This window comes from Marmota flaviventris, chromosome 1 (genome assembly GCF_047511675.1).
Source record: "Marmota flaviventris isolate mMarFla1 chromosome 1, mMarFla1.hap1, whole genome shotgun sequence".
Classification (NCBI taxonomy): Eukaryota; Metazoa; Chordata; class Mammalia; order Rodentia; family Sciuridae; genus Marmota; species Marmota flaviventris.
This window is the reverse complement of record NC_092498.1, coordinates 54,793,454-54,810,033: the sequence shown is the minus strand read 5'-3', so window position 1 is coordinate 54,810,033 and position 16,580 is coordinate 54,793,454. Positions and strand designations below refer to the sequence as shown.

General features: G+C 41.3%; 1 non-coding gene across 1 annotated transcript; it reads right to left on the bottom strand.

Annotated features, from left to right (window-relative positions):
- Positions 1 to 6,238: 6,238 nt before the first annotated feature.
- Trnap-agg (transfer RNA proline (anticodon AGG)) lies at positions 6,239 to 6,310 on the bottom strand. The gene has a single exon. It is a non-coding gene; the product is annotated as a tRNA-Pro (tRNA).
- Positions 6,311 to 16,580: the final 10,270 nt, after the last annotated feature.

The following is a 16,580-nucleotide window of genomic DNA, read 5'->3' as shown; positions in this document are numbered from 1 at the left end:
CCCAAGCAGCCTTTGTGTCCGGTGTCCGAAGGCCTCTTCTCTATATGGGCCTGCCAACCCTTTGAGCTTCAAGCCACGCCCCCGCTGTGTCCTGCTGGGGAGTGGGCTCATATAGAAGGGAGTTGTAGAAGCCCAGAGGGCTTATTTCATTTACTTAAACGTTCATTCATTCAAGAAATGACTACCTGTACAGCATTTTGCTCTCCAGGTTCCGCAGGAAAGAAGCTCTTCTTTGCCTGCACATCCCCTGCTTATTCTTCAACCCTCATTTGGGAGTCACCTCTAGGTAGCCTTCCCTGTCGTTCAGGATAGAAGTGGTTGGTTATACTTGGGATTCGGGGCTTCCCAGCACACTGAGGAAATTGGTGGGAGACTCCTAAGACAGTGACACTCACTAATTTTTTTTTTTATTTTTTATTTTATTTTTTTTTTTTTTTTGCATAACCACTCCCAAGGTCTGGGCACATGTTGTGTGACTTTAGTTCCACAGGCTCCCAGGCTCACAAGCTTGCCATGTTCCACAAGAAAGAAGCATTTCTTTGCTTGCACATCTCCTGCTTATCCTTCATCCCTTGGTTGAGAGACAACCCTGGTGCTCCATCTCCTCTCCATTAGATGCTCCTACCTGTCCTCTGTTTCTGAGTGGCACTAATCACTCTGGGTTTCTGCCCACCAAATCTGTTAAAAGTTGTAAACTATCTTAGTCACCCTTGTATCTCCAATGTATAACAAAGTACCTGGCCCAAAGAAGATATGGATAAACACAAATCTCCCAACTACCCAGTTAATGCTCTGTTTTATTTAACATTGGATCTCATAGTTGCAAAGTTAAATATTTCCTATCAGTAGCAATGTCCAAAAATCCATCTCTCTCTCCCTGTTTCTCCTGTCTCTCTGCCCATTTCTCTTCTCACTCCCCAACCCTGGTGCTCTGAAAGATGAACAAAGAATGTGTCATTTACTCCCCAGAGGACAGATACATCTTCAGATTCCCATGGCCAAGTGATTCATCTGTGGGTGAAGAGTGTTGAACAAGCCCACCCAGACTCCTGCAGAGGGTCTGCCTAGACTCCAGGAACAGGGCAATTATCAGGATGGAAAGGGGCTGGCATTGGGGACTCAACTTGCAGCTCAGGGGACTGACAGAGACTAAATCTGGAAGCACAATGGGTCTTTATTCCAATCCAGCTTCTTCTGGTTCTGCCTCAGCCAGCAAGGCCAGTTTAGCATTGGCCTTGACCTCTGGGCAGATGAGAGGAGGGATAGGGAAGAAATTGTCAATTGTGACATCCAGGGTTCCAAGCTCTCTTAGGGAGCTCTGATCTTGAGTATTAGGACTAATCTCTCCTTGGCTGCCACAGTGTGGGTCACCAACCTGAAACAGTCCATTTTCAGGAGCCAACTGGTCAAACCATGTTCAGACTAGTGCTGGGTTGAGGGTGAGGGTGATATTAGGAGACAGGAGAATAAAGCTTGAAGGTTGGGGGGAAGGTGGGCGATGGTCCAGGGATGCATCTCAGAAGGGCAGGAGTGGTGGGCATGTCAGCCAGGTGATCAGCTTAGGGGATAATCTGAATTAATCCTTATAATCCCTGGATGCAGGACTCAGCCTCCCTCCTAATCCCATCCCAGGAGATCATCCTCTCTGAGGACTGATGTAGTCATTTATCTCCTTTACCCTTATTTCTAAATGCTTAGATCCTTTCATTAAAAAGAAAAAAATAAATATTTGAAACATGCAGGAAAGCACAGAGAATAACATAGCAATTAACCATGTACACAGACTGAAACACATTTATTTCAGAGGAGCCCCCTATTTATGATTTTATAGTTTTTCTTGAGATGTATATATCTTTAAACAATCTAAACTTTTGATTTGTGTTTTTGAAATCTATCTGAATGGTATTATATTGTACACTTTCTTCTGCAGATACATTTCTCAATTATTTACATTTACCCATGTTGTTTCACATAGCTCTAGTTCATGAATACTATTTTATTGCTGAATAGACCACAATTTATTTATCATTCTTTTGCTAATTGAATTTATTTATTTCCAGTTGTCCATATTAAAAACAATGCTGCAATGGACAGTTCTGTGCATGCCTTCTTGTGTGAGTATTTCCCCAGGGCAGATACATAGAAGTAGAATTTCTGGGTCACAGAGTAGGTGCATCTTAAACTTTACTAGTTGTTACCAAATTGTTCTATAAAGTAGCAATTTAAACATTAAAGAAGCAATTTAAACACCAGTATCAGTGGCTATATTTATTTTACTTATCTTATTTATCTCCTGGCCCCTGCTGATTTAGAAATTACACATTCTATTTCTGTGTTTTTGTTTTTTGTTTTTTTTTTTACTGATTACCTCTTTTTATATTTTCTAATGATTCTTACTGAAGTCTACAGTGAGTCACTGTCATCATACTTTTCCTGAATAATAGAAGGAACTTAGGACATGTAAACTCTGATCTTCTTTTCCTATAATTTCTCATATTTCAATCTGTTGTTTTCGTTTTACCTAATTTCTATGCCCACTAAATCTCACCACCACCTCAGTGCTTGTGTAGATTTACTAACATATTTATAAAGTCTTCTGTTCATTTCTTCTTACATTCCATTCTCATTCTCATTTCTGCTCTCCATTTCTTCTTGCATTTCACTTTTTCCTTGTAATTTCAGTTCCCTTCTTATGAAGTATATTCAGTTGTGACATTTCAGGGAAACTCTTTGAGTCGTAAGCATTCTCAGTCTTTATCTTAAAATGTCATTATTTCACACACTTCATATGGAAATTTAGTGCCCATAGAATTCAGAATGACAGTTTCTCTTGAGCTTTTGAAGATATTTTTCCTATAATTTTTTGCTACTAATAAGTAACAGTGATATTTTTTTCCATTTATCTATAATCTTTTGTTGCTAATAAGAAGTCAGCTGCTAATATGATGTTATTTTTGTAGACAAACAGGCATTTTTTTCCTTTCTTATTGCTTTTAAGATTTTTCATTGTCTAGTATTCTACAGATTTACCACTGTGTGTTTGAGTCAGGACTCTTCAACCTGAGAACCTATGTTTTTCATTCCATTATGAAAAATTCTCAGCATTATTTATTGGAATATTAAAATTTCCCCATTTTCTCAGTCTCTCATAGGAACTCTGATTACATATGTATATTAATGTGTCTCATACTTTCCCTGTGTTTTTAACTTATTCTTTCATATTTTCTCTCATTACTTTTCTACTTTTTTCATATTTTTAAATGAGTGCATCAATTCTGTCTTTCAATTCACTAATTCTGTCTTTAACTGAGTCTAATCTACTATTTAATACATCACAGAGTCTTTAATTTTAATGGTTATATCTTTCACTCCTTAATGTTTTATTCATTTTTCTTCAGTACTATGGGTTTTGTTTCATTATATCCTATTTTCATTACAGTTTGTTTTATTACTATTAATCTTTAAATTTTTTTTTTTTTAATTTTGAGTCAGGGTCTCATCTAAGTTGTCCAAGCTAACTACAAACTCATGGTCCTCCTGCTTAGCCTCCTAAGTAGCTGGGATTACAGATGTGCGTCACCACACCCTGCTTGCCTTAATATTTAATACTTTTAAGTATACTTCTTACATAGTGTTTTTCATGTTGTATTATGTGCACTTCTTGGAGTGATCTTTTGTTTGTCAGCTTTCCCTTATGATAGATTGCTTCCTTGTCTAGTTTTATTTCATCTAGGCCAAACATGGGACTGAAATTACCTCAAAATTGGCATCGGGGGAGTTTCTGCAAGAATATGCCCCAAACCATCCCAAGATGGGACTGGTTAGGACTCCAAAGAAAGAAGCTCTAAATACCAGGATGGTCAACTCAAAGCATTTATTAGAGGAACTCACATATAAAGTAGACTGCTGAGTATCCTCAAGGAAGTAAGACAAAGGTTCTTCTGCCTAGGTATTTCCACAATGAAGGGGTCAGGATGTAAAATTTATATGAAGATTTAAGGGATTTTATTGGGGATGGAGCTAGATTCTGTGTGTTTAGCAGCTTGGGTTGATCTCTCAGTGTTTTGAGCAACAACCTAAACACCTTTATCAATGCCTGGAAATGTTCAAGGGCTCAGCTTGGTTCAAGCCTACAGGGGCAGCATGCAACTGGCTAGGTCACAGGTATCAGTGCCTTTTGTATTTTTTGGTAAGGACAGAAAGTGAGAGGGGGGACCCTATAAGTTGATGATATTTTATTGTAAGTGCCTCTTCAGTTGGTTCTCCAGCACCAGGGGTATTTTGTTTTGTTTTGGCGAGTGTCCCATATGCCCTGTATTATGAAAACATTCTTATAGAACTTTCCTTGCTTAGATGTAGTATTTCTAAGGATTTCCAGGGGCCTAAACCAGGTTTACATTTAATTTCTCTGCCTGGATCCTGCACAATGTAAATAATATACAATACTTTCCCTTTATCTATGTTCTAGGACTCCCAATGGATGCCTGAAACCATAGATAATATATATATAATCCTATATATACTATGGTTTGTTTTTGTTTTTTTCCAGTACATAAATATCTGTGATAAAGTTTAATTTTCAGTAGTTTCTCCTTATCCACAGTTTTGCTTTCCACAGTCTCTCTTACCCATAGGTAACTGTGGTTTGATAATATTAAGTGAAAAATTCCAGAAATAAGCAATTTATAAATTTTAAATTGTATGCCATTCTGAGCAACATGATGAAATTTTGCACCATCTAGCTCTGATCAGCCCAAGATGGGCTATCTGTCCACTAGTCACTTAGTAGCTGTCTTAGTTTCATCAGATTGGCTTTTGCATTATCACAGTGCTGTATTCGAATAATCCTTACATAGTAGGCAAATGCTACATCACCATGCCTATATCAACCAGTTCACTTCATCTCATCAACTAGGCATTGTATCATATCACATGATCAATAACAGTGAGTACAGTACTATAAGATATTTTGAGAAATGTACATTTTCACATAACTTTTATTATAGTATATTGTTATAATTGTTCTTTTTTACTGTTATTAATGATCTCTTACTGTACCTAATTTAGACAGTGAATTCAGATATAATACAAGCACTTGGTGAGGCTTGGGACTTTAATGTCTCAGAGTCAATTTGTATTTCTACCCTTTTCTCTGGTTCCTTTAACTGGTGGATGTAATTTTTAGTTCTCTTTATACAGGTGAGGTATATCTTTGATGTTTTGAGCTTTATGCAGGAAATTCAGTTCCAGCTTCTTGTTTCTGGAGGGATGAGGTCATATGTTCTGTAACTGGAAGTATTAAAACAGAGCTCCAGGACCCTGAGCATTTAATTGTGTGTGACTCCTGCTGAGGACATCCTCCTCCTATTTTTTCTTTGGCTTTGCATTTCTTCTTTAATTCTGATATGTGGAAATTTTCTTTTTCTAAAATGTAAAATTTGTCATTTCAATATTTCAATTCTGTTTTATCCAACATCTCCATGTATGTTTTCAGGGGTGCTTGATGAAGGGATAGATATATTAGTCCAGTCTGTCATGGTACCAGAATTTCCACTGTAGATGCTCTTTATCCTTGTGTCATTCCTAACAATCCCTATTTCTCTAAGGCGCATTGCAGTTTCTGAATTAATCCTCCCAACAGCTCTGAAAAATAAATATTGTTGTTTCCATTTTACTGAGGGGAAAACTGAGTGTAAATTTTAATCCTAGCTTTTGGACCATGAGTCCAGCATGTTTCATAGCTTGGATTTTTTACATGGAGAGATTGTCTGTTCTTGACCTTGTTGCAGCTCAGTTCCAGTCCCCTCCTTGTCCCTATCACTAGCTCTTTATCCCAGGCCCTCTGAGAGGCTGTCCTTCTGTCTAATCAAATGCAACCCTTTGACTCTAATGTTCCCACTCTTGTTTCCTCATCTGTCTACCTTATAAGGTAATGGGAAGGATCAGGTGAGAGGATTATGTGAAAACACTCTGCAAACTGAAAAGTGCTATACAAAGGAAATGGGTACAATAGCAACAGGGGGTACTGGGACAGTACACAATAGGAAAGCAACCATTTAATGCCTTCCAAAGGCCAGGCAGTGTATACTGTGATTTAAACATCTAACTTAATCCTGTAACAACCTCTAATGTTCCCACACTGTGCCAGCTCTTTCTTACCCAGTTTAGCCTCTGTGGAAATAAGAGGGGTACATAATGGGAATAGGCCAGGGGAAATAGAAATAGAAAAGAATAAATAGGGCTCGTCCGGGATTTGAACCCGGGACCTCTCGCACCCTAAGCGAGAATCATACCCCTAGACCAACGAGCCACTGGCAGTTGCATCTGGCCAGATGTGTCTTCCCTGCTACATCATCATCATTATAGCAGCAATGATCATTTGTGGTCCTAGGAATGGCCTCTTTTCTCCTTCCAGGCTGGCTCCCAGCCCAGGCAGGCAGCACTCCAGCAAGCCTAGCTCCTGGATTCTCTTCTGCTCTTCCCCAGCCCACAGAAGTCACACACACACACACACACACACACACACACACACACACACACGCCTGCCTCTGCCGTGGGGCTCCAGGCATATTTATTCATCCACATAGGGTTGGTGAAAGAAAGGCATGAAAGCATCTGGACCAGGATAATTACCACTGTCCTAGGCAACCCCAGGGCTGAGTGAGTCTGTCTAGGAGCTTTCACAACAAATTAAGAACCATCCTTCTTTCTTATCTCATGATTAGACTACCAGAAAAAAAATTCTCCACACTCTTTAGACTCTTAGATGAGGACACAGAAGACTGTCGCAGCTCACCCCTGAGTAGGTGACATTTACTAAATTACTCTTGTTTCCTCATCTGTCTACCTTACAAGATGAGAGGATTATGTGAAAACACTCTGCAAACTGTAAAGTGCTATACAAAGGAAATGGGTACAATAGCAACAGGGGGTACTGGGACAGTACACAATAGGAAAGTGACCATTTAATGCCTTCCAAAGGCCAGGCAGTGTTTACTGTGATTTATACATCTAATTTAACCCTGTAACAACCTGGTAAGACTGATGATTACCCTCAGAGTAAGATAAAGAAGATTGTCTAGATTTTTAATCTGTATCTGTATTCATCTGAGTGCTTAAACTCACCTAAATTCAGCTTATTCACATTTATCTAAATCCAAAGCCTGTTTTAAATGTAGTATACACAGCTATACAAACTTTCTAGAGAAACAGAGATAGGGACTACATCCTATAGTATAGGATAGTATAGCCATATACTAAGTATAGCCATACTCCCCCTCCTACCCCCCAGCCCAGCCATCCTGCTTATTACCCTGCTGACAGAAGCTGTCTGGTAGAACTTGCTCACTGCATAAGGGAGGCCTGGATGGGGCTTCTTCAGGTGGGTAGGACCCACTCCAAAAGAGGATGAGAGGTGAGGCAAGGTCCTTGTAGGAGACCCTGTCGGCTCAGCCAGGCTCTTTCTTGTCCTTCCACTGTACCTATACCACATCCATCACACCTGGGGCCCTTGTTTTCTTCCAAGGAAGCTGCCCTCTGTGAGCTGGGAGCTCCATCAGGAAGAGCGCTGCCTTAGTGGTCTTTGGGTCTAAGCCAGTGTCCAGCCTTTGGCAATTCTAACAGAGCAGATTCTGTTTGTGGGCCTGTGAAAATGTTAACTAGGTCAGTCTCATTTAACCCTCAGCACAATGGCTGTAATCATCGCTTCCCAAAATGTCTGTGGAGTGCATGAATGTGTGGGAAAGAGTCTCACAAGTTGGCACAAAAAAATCACTAGTGGACACAGACACTCAGGCCACTCCTCACCACTTGGCTTGGAGAGGAGACCATAAATTTGGAGGGACCTGCTGGCCATCTCTCCTGTTGAGCAGGCCTCCTTGGGAACATGTCCCTCTCTTGGATAGGTGGGGAGGAAAAGCCTACTTCAGAGAATGGATTGACCAGGATTCCTTTGTCCTCAGGCCATAAAGTTTTGTTATTTTCACATAGGAGTGTCTGAACCAGACAACTGGCTTTCCTCAATAACATGGTCAGAGCGAGACACAACAGCTCATCTATTCTCAAATCGAAGAGACTTTTTTGGATAACTCTTTTTGAGCTTTAAACTGCCTTATAAATAAAAGCACACTTGACATGTCATCCTATGACCTCAGCACACATTCCCTAAATTGTTCCTCTTAGCGGGTATGCCAGGGAGTGAGGCTGCTCAAAGCTAGAGTTCCTGGGGGGACTTTACTGAAAATGTTTCTGAGCTGAGTCGAGGGTTGGGTCACAGCCAGTGCTTCTCTCCTGGGCGGGGGATGGTGGTGCTGTTGAATTGGGGGCAGGATTGTTCTTCTTTATGTAGCCTCTTTGGAGCAGCATTCTGTTCACTAAATACCAATACTCCTTTCTCTGCTGTTACAACAGCTATAAAACACCTTGTGCCCTCTCAATGCCTCTTTCATGGTGGGGTCGGGATGGGGGAAGAGTGATGCTCTGGTAAGAATCCATTGGTATCTGCCTTCAATTTATTTCTAATATTACTGTGCCTTGATCCTTGAAGTAGAACTTAGGACTTCCATTGCTTGTTTGACTCTGCATTGAAAAAGACACAGATGAAATTCTCTAGGGAGATTTGTAGCTCTACCTCCAAAGCTTCCTATTCTCCCAGGCATGAGGATGGCTTTTTGCAAGGCAGATTCTTAGGTGAATTCTCATTTTCATAAGAGCCTGTCAACCCTTCCTTCATCTCATCACTTATGGGGAAACACTTAGGGGTCAGGATCCAACAGACAGCACTGCCACAACACGTCTTCTCAAGTTCACTGTTACCTCCTCTGCATCAAAATTAGCAGAAAGCTAATGCTGGTGGCCTATCAAATGGATTACTGAGTAGCTGGAGGCTACTCCAGATGGGAGAAAGTAACTATTTTTATGGTTTGGTTTTTTTTGTTTTTGTTTTTTTTTTTGTGTGTGTGTGTGTGTGTGTGTGCGTGTGCTTTTTGGATTTTGAGCTCTCAATCAATTTTTCATCTATATATATAGTTCACTCAAAATAAAAATTAATTTTTTAATATAACTTAAGATGTACAGTGTCAGCCCTACCAAAAGCAAGTAAAGCTGGAGGCTATAAAGGAAGTATTCTTGTGTGAGAGTGCCTAATATTGATCACAAGAGTCACAAATTTATCCTGAGTTAATTTGAGCCTGATCTCATAGTCCTACAAATCTTCTTAACCCCCTGCGTTGATAAACTTGATCTGTTTTTCACTGATAAGATTATGAGTTGCTGTCCTCATGGTTTTCAGAGACTGGCTGAAATACTAATTGTTTTTGTGCTAATTATTTACAAGAAAGTAATGCTTTTATTATGGGGCAGACTGCTCAGAAAACATACCAAGTCCATTTGGAGAGTCTTTATTTAGCCAGCCAGCCAGCTGGCGACTACTCCCTGCAGGACCCGTGACTGTCTCTGCAAGGAACAGCCTGGAGCCTGAGCATTTCAGGGGCTTTAAAGGCAAAATCTGCAAAAAACAAACAAAACAAAACAAACAAACAAAAAAAAAAAAACAACAACAACAACACATCCAGGTTGACGCAGCTGCAAGCAAGCAGGGGGACAGAAGCTGAATTGAGCAGTTAGCAAAACAATGGTATTTCCCTCAGGACTTTCCAGGTTGGCATAGCAGCAAGCAAGCAGAAGGGAAGTGGGTCAAAAAATGATCCTAGTTGAGTACAAGTTAGAGAATGGTTACTAACGTCTAGATAATCAGTCTCTGACAAGAAAAATGGGAACCTAAGAGAGAACAATGTTACATTGTATAAGAATTGCTGTTTTGTGTTGCCAAACATGCTTTGCTAAGCAACTATTGATGGTACAGAGGCGGAGTGTTCCCATGGGACAAGCATTTCTTATATGACACGGAGTCTCAGGGTAAAATGGAATTTGGACATAGCCTGGCCATAACATGTTGTCTTAGTATGATCCCTGCCTTATGTATGCTTTGTCCAGTCACCTGCCATCTGCCTCTGTGGACCTCTGGACTGCTCTGATCCTGAATGACCTTAACTGTCCATACTCCATCTGATAGAGAACAAGGATTTTAGTTTACTTCCCCCAACTTTGCCCCTCTCAGAAGGCAGCAGTTTGGAGATGTCCTTACCCATTTTTCCATAGCAATGGAATGTAGAAATTGACAGTGGGAAAATGTAACAGTGGACCACTTTATGCTTTGAATATAACCCTTGATGCTCTGCCACTACAACTTAGTTTTTAAATGGACATATTTCCTTCCCTTCCTCTCTCCCCCTCCATACTCTCAGGGGAAACAGGATTAACTTTCTTCCCCTTCCTAGGCAGATTTATCTGTCCCTGAGTACACACCCACCATAGGGACCAAGTAATCTAGACTATAGAAGATCTCAGAAATGACTCTCCTAAATTAATAAGGGAATTACAACTCCAGACAGAGAACACATGGAATGTAGTCTTTGAGTCACCTCTTTAAAAGCCCCCTGTTCCTGCTGATGGGTAGAACGCAGCCTTTGGGACAGAAGTCTCCTGTGTTTCTCCTTTGCTAGCAAAGAAATAAACCTTTTTTTTTTCTAAATAAATAAATAAATATAAATAAAATCATAACATACTAACAGAAGCAATAATTAAGAGAGAAGTGCACTCTAAGCCTCCAGATTGCCAAAATTTCCTCTGGATCAGAGGAGCAGAGCCTGTGGCCTCACTCACTAGCAAGTTCACAGCGTGATCATATTTCAAATTCATTCCTGACTCTTTAACTCTTCCATGTTGTTTCTTTCTCATTCTTGCATTTGATTCATGGTTTCTTTATGTCATACTTCCTGCAAGCCTCCCTTAATCTATGTCTGGATAAAGAGGGGATACAAACAAATAAACTCCTAATGATAATGAGGGGGAAAAAACCCTCCTGAAGCTATTCAGAAAATACCTACTTTACTTTTTTCTGGACAATTAGAATGACTGGAAAAACAAATTGCCTCTTGACTATTTTCCATTCAATTCTGTGCATTTATAAGTCTAAACCTAAATCAGAGCAGGGCAGGGGTGCAGTGGAGAACAGGGATTTTATCTCTGCCTTGGTTAATATGACTAGGCAGGTAGTGATAGTTTGGGTAGAGATCAGGGATGTGTTAAACATCCTCTGAAGCACAGGACTGCCTCCACAACAAGTAATTGTCTGGTACAATATATCAATAGTGCTGAGGATGAGAAACCTGGGTCGGAATATATATCACATGACCTTCCATAAAGGCTTAAAGCCTCCGTGTGTTGTTTTGTTCCTAAACTAATAAAGAAACTTTGACCTGGAAAGAGCACTGTGTCTATTATATGCACTTGAATGCATCCATTTTTTATGTCATTACCCTCCATCTCACCTCATGCCCCGCCTCCTCCTACTCAATGGCTTCAATACCTTCGGGAAGTTTTGGTTCCGGGTGGATGCCAGTGAGACCCTGTGTTTGGGTGATGCTCTTTTTGGCCTGAGCTCCTCAGGGGAGCATCTTACCTGGGGCTGGGTTGTCCCCAGCTTGGGCCAGTTTTCCTCCCTCTGATGCTGGATGGGACATAGTAGCGGGGGATGGTCTGGGGAGGTGTCAGGATAGGGCTAGGAGAGGCCAAAGATGTAGCTACTTAGCCTGTAACAGTGGGAGTAGAAGGGCCCCAGTGTCTTGTACCCATGACAGTTAGACTCTCAGTTGCAAAGGTAGGTGCCTTGGCAGCATCCTGCACAGAGCAGAGGTTGATTTGCTCCAGTCAGGTTAGGCTAACTCACAGGCAATGTGCCCTGCCCAGGTATAGGTGCCTTAAAGTGGCCTCTGGCCCTTGTATTCTGGTGGGCTTGAAGCAGCCTTGCAATTTCTGAACCCTTGATTTGATCTCTTCAGTAACTTCCATGGGATCCTTTCTTTGTGAGCATTTGTATGGTGTTATGTTGTGCACACATGATAATGTCCGTCTTTCAAAAATAACTGACTAGACTCCAATCTGTTCTTCTAACTTAGTGGTCAGGGGAACTCAGTAGACATCCCAGTCAGTCTAGGATATGGCTTTGGCTTTACTTTTATTTATTTATTTTTGGTACTGGGAATTTAACCCGGGGTGCTTTACCACTAAGCCATATCCTCAGCTGTTTTTATTTTTCAATTTTAAGAAAAGGTTTCACTAAATTGCTGAGGCTGGCCTCGAACTTGCAATCCTTCTATCTTAGCCTCCTGAGCTGCTGGGATTCCAGGTGTGCACCCCTATGCTCAGCTGGCTTTGCTTTTATTAACCCACATAGGTAGCAGAGAACTATGAGGCTGGAGGAAGGCTGGAGGCATGTCAAATCGCCTCATCCATTCTGGGTGACCAGTATATCCAAGGCTTTGAGAGCCAGCCTCCACAGGTGACTGGTTGGCCTAGTGGCCACTAACACTTCTATAAATGTGTAAAAAGGAAAATGGTAGAAAGCTAAGGAAGCTGGCTGGATTCACTATGAAAAAGTCATATCAAACTCCACTCATTTCCTTTTTTTTTAAAGAGAGAGAGAGAGAGAGAGAAATTTTTAATATTGATTTTTCAGTTTTCGGTGGACACAATATCTTTATTTTATTTTTATGTGGTGCTGAGGATCGAACCCAGTGCCCCGTGCATGCCAGGCGAGCACGTTACTGCTTGAGCCACATCCCGAGCCCTCACTTCCTTTTTAAGAATTTTGATAGGGCCAATAAGATGCATTATCAAATGGGACCCTAAGGCAGATAGTATCTGGATTTCTGGGAAACATGTGACACATTCGTTGACCAAAGAAAGAATATCAACTTGAAAATAGTAGGAAGAAGAAGGAATGGCTGAAGAATGGCACCCAAAGTTGTGAACCAGATATGAGGTCTTCAGTGGAGGGCCACAGTGCTGTGTCTCTGGCTTGTCTAATGCCCTCTCTCCTAGCAAAGAGGCTTGGCAGGGGAAGGGAAGAGGAGTGTCCCTATGCAAATGGGTTTCTTCTGCATGAATATGTTCTTTAGGGGAAGATCATATCTATCTTCAACTTGGGTTGAGTCAATAAACTCTGATGGTCAGCCAGGCTTAGAACTTTACTCTATTCCCTGGATCAGAAGGAATGAGGCCAAAAGGAGTTGGAAGAAGAGAAGTGGGAAGAAGGTCTGAATCAGTGGCACAGCTTCCCTTGCTTTCTAGTAAAGCATCTCTTAATAAATACCTGTGGCTGGGGCTGAGCCAAGCAAAGCAAGGATTTCATTTTTTTGTCCCCACCTAGGCTAGGATGAAAAGTAGAGCAGCAGAGCCTGTCCTCTGATTGCATGCTGTGTGACCATGACAGAGACCAGGTTGGGAGAACCACCAGTGGCCAGGGTGGACAGGCCTTGGGGATGTGCAGGACCTTGGAGAGGCAGAGTCCCAGCACCTTCTCCTATAACTACAGACCTCACAAGTCCATACTCAGAGCTTTCCTTCTAGGGAGCTCTTCCTCCTACTTGGGAGGATTTGTGTGCTATGTATTTAGAAGGTGACTTGAAGCCAACACACTGGTGAAACTTCACAGGGCTCTGGCCAAGCTGGAATAATGACACGTCCAACAAGATGAGATTTGGAGTGAACATAACATCCAATCTACAGGCCCACTTATGTGACCTCATGTGTAGAAGGGATTGCTTTTATTGACTGTGAGTTCACTGGGATGTGCACAACTGCCAAAGAGTCCAGAGCAGGCTCAGACCCCATGATAACAGCCACGACAAAGGGGAAGGCATGCTCACCCCTGGCGCGGCCCCAGCCCTCTGCAGGATAATCCTAGACAGAGGCAAAAGGCCTCTGAGCCTGGGGCCTGCTCATACTTAGCCTGAAGATAAGGACATTCGTGTAGAGAATAGAGTCTCTGGAGAGTGGTTGGTGATGGGGAAAAGAGATGAGGTGAACTGAGGGAGGGTCCAGGGGAGGAGTTAGTTGGGGAGGGTGCTGGGAAGGAGGGTTTGGTATCAGTACCAAGGAGACTTTTATATCTGTTGGAGCTGTCCAGAGATGGACCCAGTGGCCTCAGGAGGGAGGGAGGGTCCTGCTTCTAGCAGTAAATGTATATTTTGCATTTAATAGGCCCTGGTATAACAGCTTCATAGGGAATTTCTCATACAGTCCTTCCAACAAACTGGTGATACAGCACTAAGTTCCAATTTGCAGATGAAACATAGGCAGAGGGAGACCAGTTCCCAAAGTCACTCAGTTAATAAGTGATAGAGTACAGCTTCCAATCTGGGTAGTATGACTTTGGAGCCCCCATGACTCCTCACTGTGGTATTCTGTCTCCTGGTCCTGAAGAATTAGAGCATGGGCTGGAGAATGACGTTTAATGATTCACTCAAATATTCAACACAAAAATTAAGTACCTGCTATATGCCCCAGACTCTGTACCTGAGCTTGGGTAGAATGAATAAGACACAGACACTAGCCTCAAGGAGTTTATTGCCCAAATTGGCATCTTCTTTTAACTTCTCTTCCTATAGCTGCTCTGGTCTCCTTGGGCCTATCCCAACCCAAACACTGGGTGGCATTTCCATCTTAAACTATGTTGTCCTGTTAGAAGCTTGAAAGAGGAGAGAATATACCAATCTATGCAACAGAAACTTGACATGGACCTTGACCTTTTGAGGAATACCAGGGGCTTCATATAAATTTACTAGGTAACAATAAGCACCTCCATGGATTTCAGTTTTCCCATTGGCAAATATCTGCTCCTTACAAATCCCAAAATTCTAATTAGTTTTGAAACATACTTACCTCATTTTTGGTATCTAAGAATTTTCAAAATGGTGATGGTGAGTGATTCAGCAATTGTATTAATGAGTGAGTGAATGTGTGTGTGTGTGTGCGTGTCTCCAAAAGAAATAAAATCACTATATCAGAGAGATAACTGCACTACTATGTTTATTGCAGCACTATTCATAATAGCCAAAATAGGGAATCAACCCAGGATTCCACTGATGGATGAATGGATAAAGACAATGTGATATATATACATACATACATACACACACACACACACACACACACACACACACACCCAACAGGATGTTATTCATCCATAAAAAAGAATGGAATCCTGTAGTTTGTGACAACATGGATGAGCCTGGAAGACATTATGTTGTGTGAAATAAACCAGGCACAGAAGAACAAATACCCATGTTCTGATTCATATGTGGAACAGTTGACCTCATACGAGAGTAGAATATTAATTATTAGAGGCCAGAAAAGGTAGGAAGAAGGCAGGGATAGAAAAGGGTTGATTAACAGGTACAAAAATACAGTTAGATAGGGGGGAGTACAGTACAGAAGGGAGACTATAGTGAACAAGGATTTATTGTATATTTCAAAATAGCCAGAAGAGAGGATTTTGAATATTTCCAATACAAAGATATGATAAATGTTCAGGATGACATTTTTTGCTAATTATCCCTGATTTCATCATTGCACATTGTATACATGTGTAGGAATATCACACTGGACCCATGAATATGTATTATTACAACATGCCATCTAAACGTTTTAAAAAGGGATCTGGGGGGCATAGCTCGGTATCTCAGTGATATAGCTATTTGCTCTTTGCCTGAGGCCCTGGGTTTGATTGTCAGCAATGCACACACAAAAAAAGTTTAAAAAATTTTAAATGGTGATGGTAGCTAAATTCCTGCCATAAAGAGGCTGAAAAACTCCCTTTTGCCCAGTTCCTGTTGAGGAGTTGCTTGGAGAGAGGAGAGAGCTCTGTGTTCAGTTTTGCTTCTGATTTCACTGATTTTTCTCTATTCATTTTCAGTTTTATTACGTTATGCTCTTACCTTTAGTATTTCCTTTGTTTATTTTGGGTTTGTTTGTTTTCTTGTTTATTCGTTTGTTCATTCATCCATCCATCCATCCATCCATCCATCCAGTCCTGGAGATCAAACCCAGGCCTCTCCACATGCAAAGTACATGTTCTCCCACTGAGCTATACAGCTATCCCTTATTTTGGATTTAATTCTCTTTTCTTTTTCAGTTTCTTGAGTGAAAGTTTAAACTTCTTCTTTTCTAATATAAATATTTAAAGGTATAGATTTCTCTTTAAGCACTACTTAGCAGCATCCCTCAATTTTTTTTCTCCCCATTATTGGGGATGGAACCCAGGGGGACTCTGCCACTGAGCTATACCACAGTCCTATTTTTATTTTGAGACAGGGTCTTGCTAAGTTGTAGAGGCTGGGCTTGAACTTACAATCCTGTTGCCTTGGCTTCCTGAGTTGCTGTAATTATAGGCCTGCCCCACCACCCCTGACTCTCAATTTTTTTTTTTGGTACAGGGAATTGAGCCCAGGGGCACTTAACCACAGAGCCACATTCCTGGCCCTTTTTTTTTGTATTTTTTGAGACAGGGTCTTGATAAGTTGCCAAGGCTGGTTTGATTGGTGATTTTTTTTTTTTAAATGTAGTGCTTGAGAATCGAACCCAGTGCCTCAAACGTGCAAGGCATGCACTCTACCACTGAGCTACAGCCCCAACCCTCCAAGGCTGGTTTGAACTCACAATCCTCCTGCCTCAGCCTC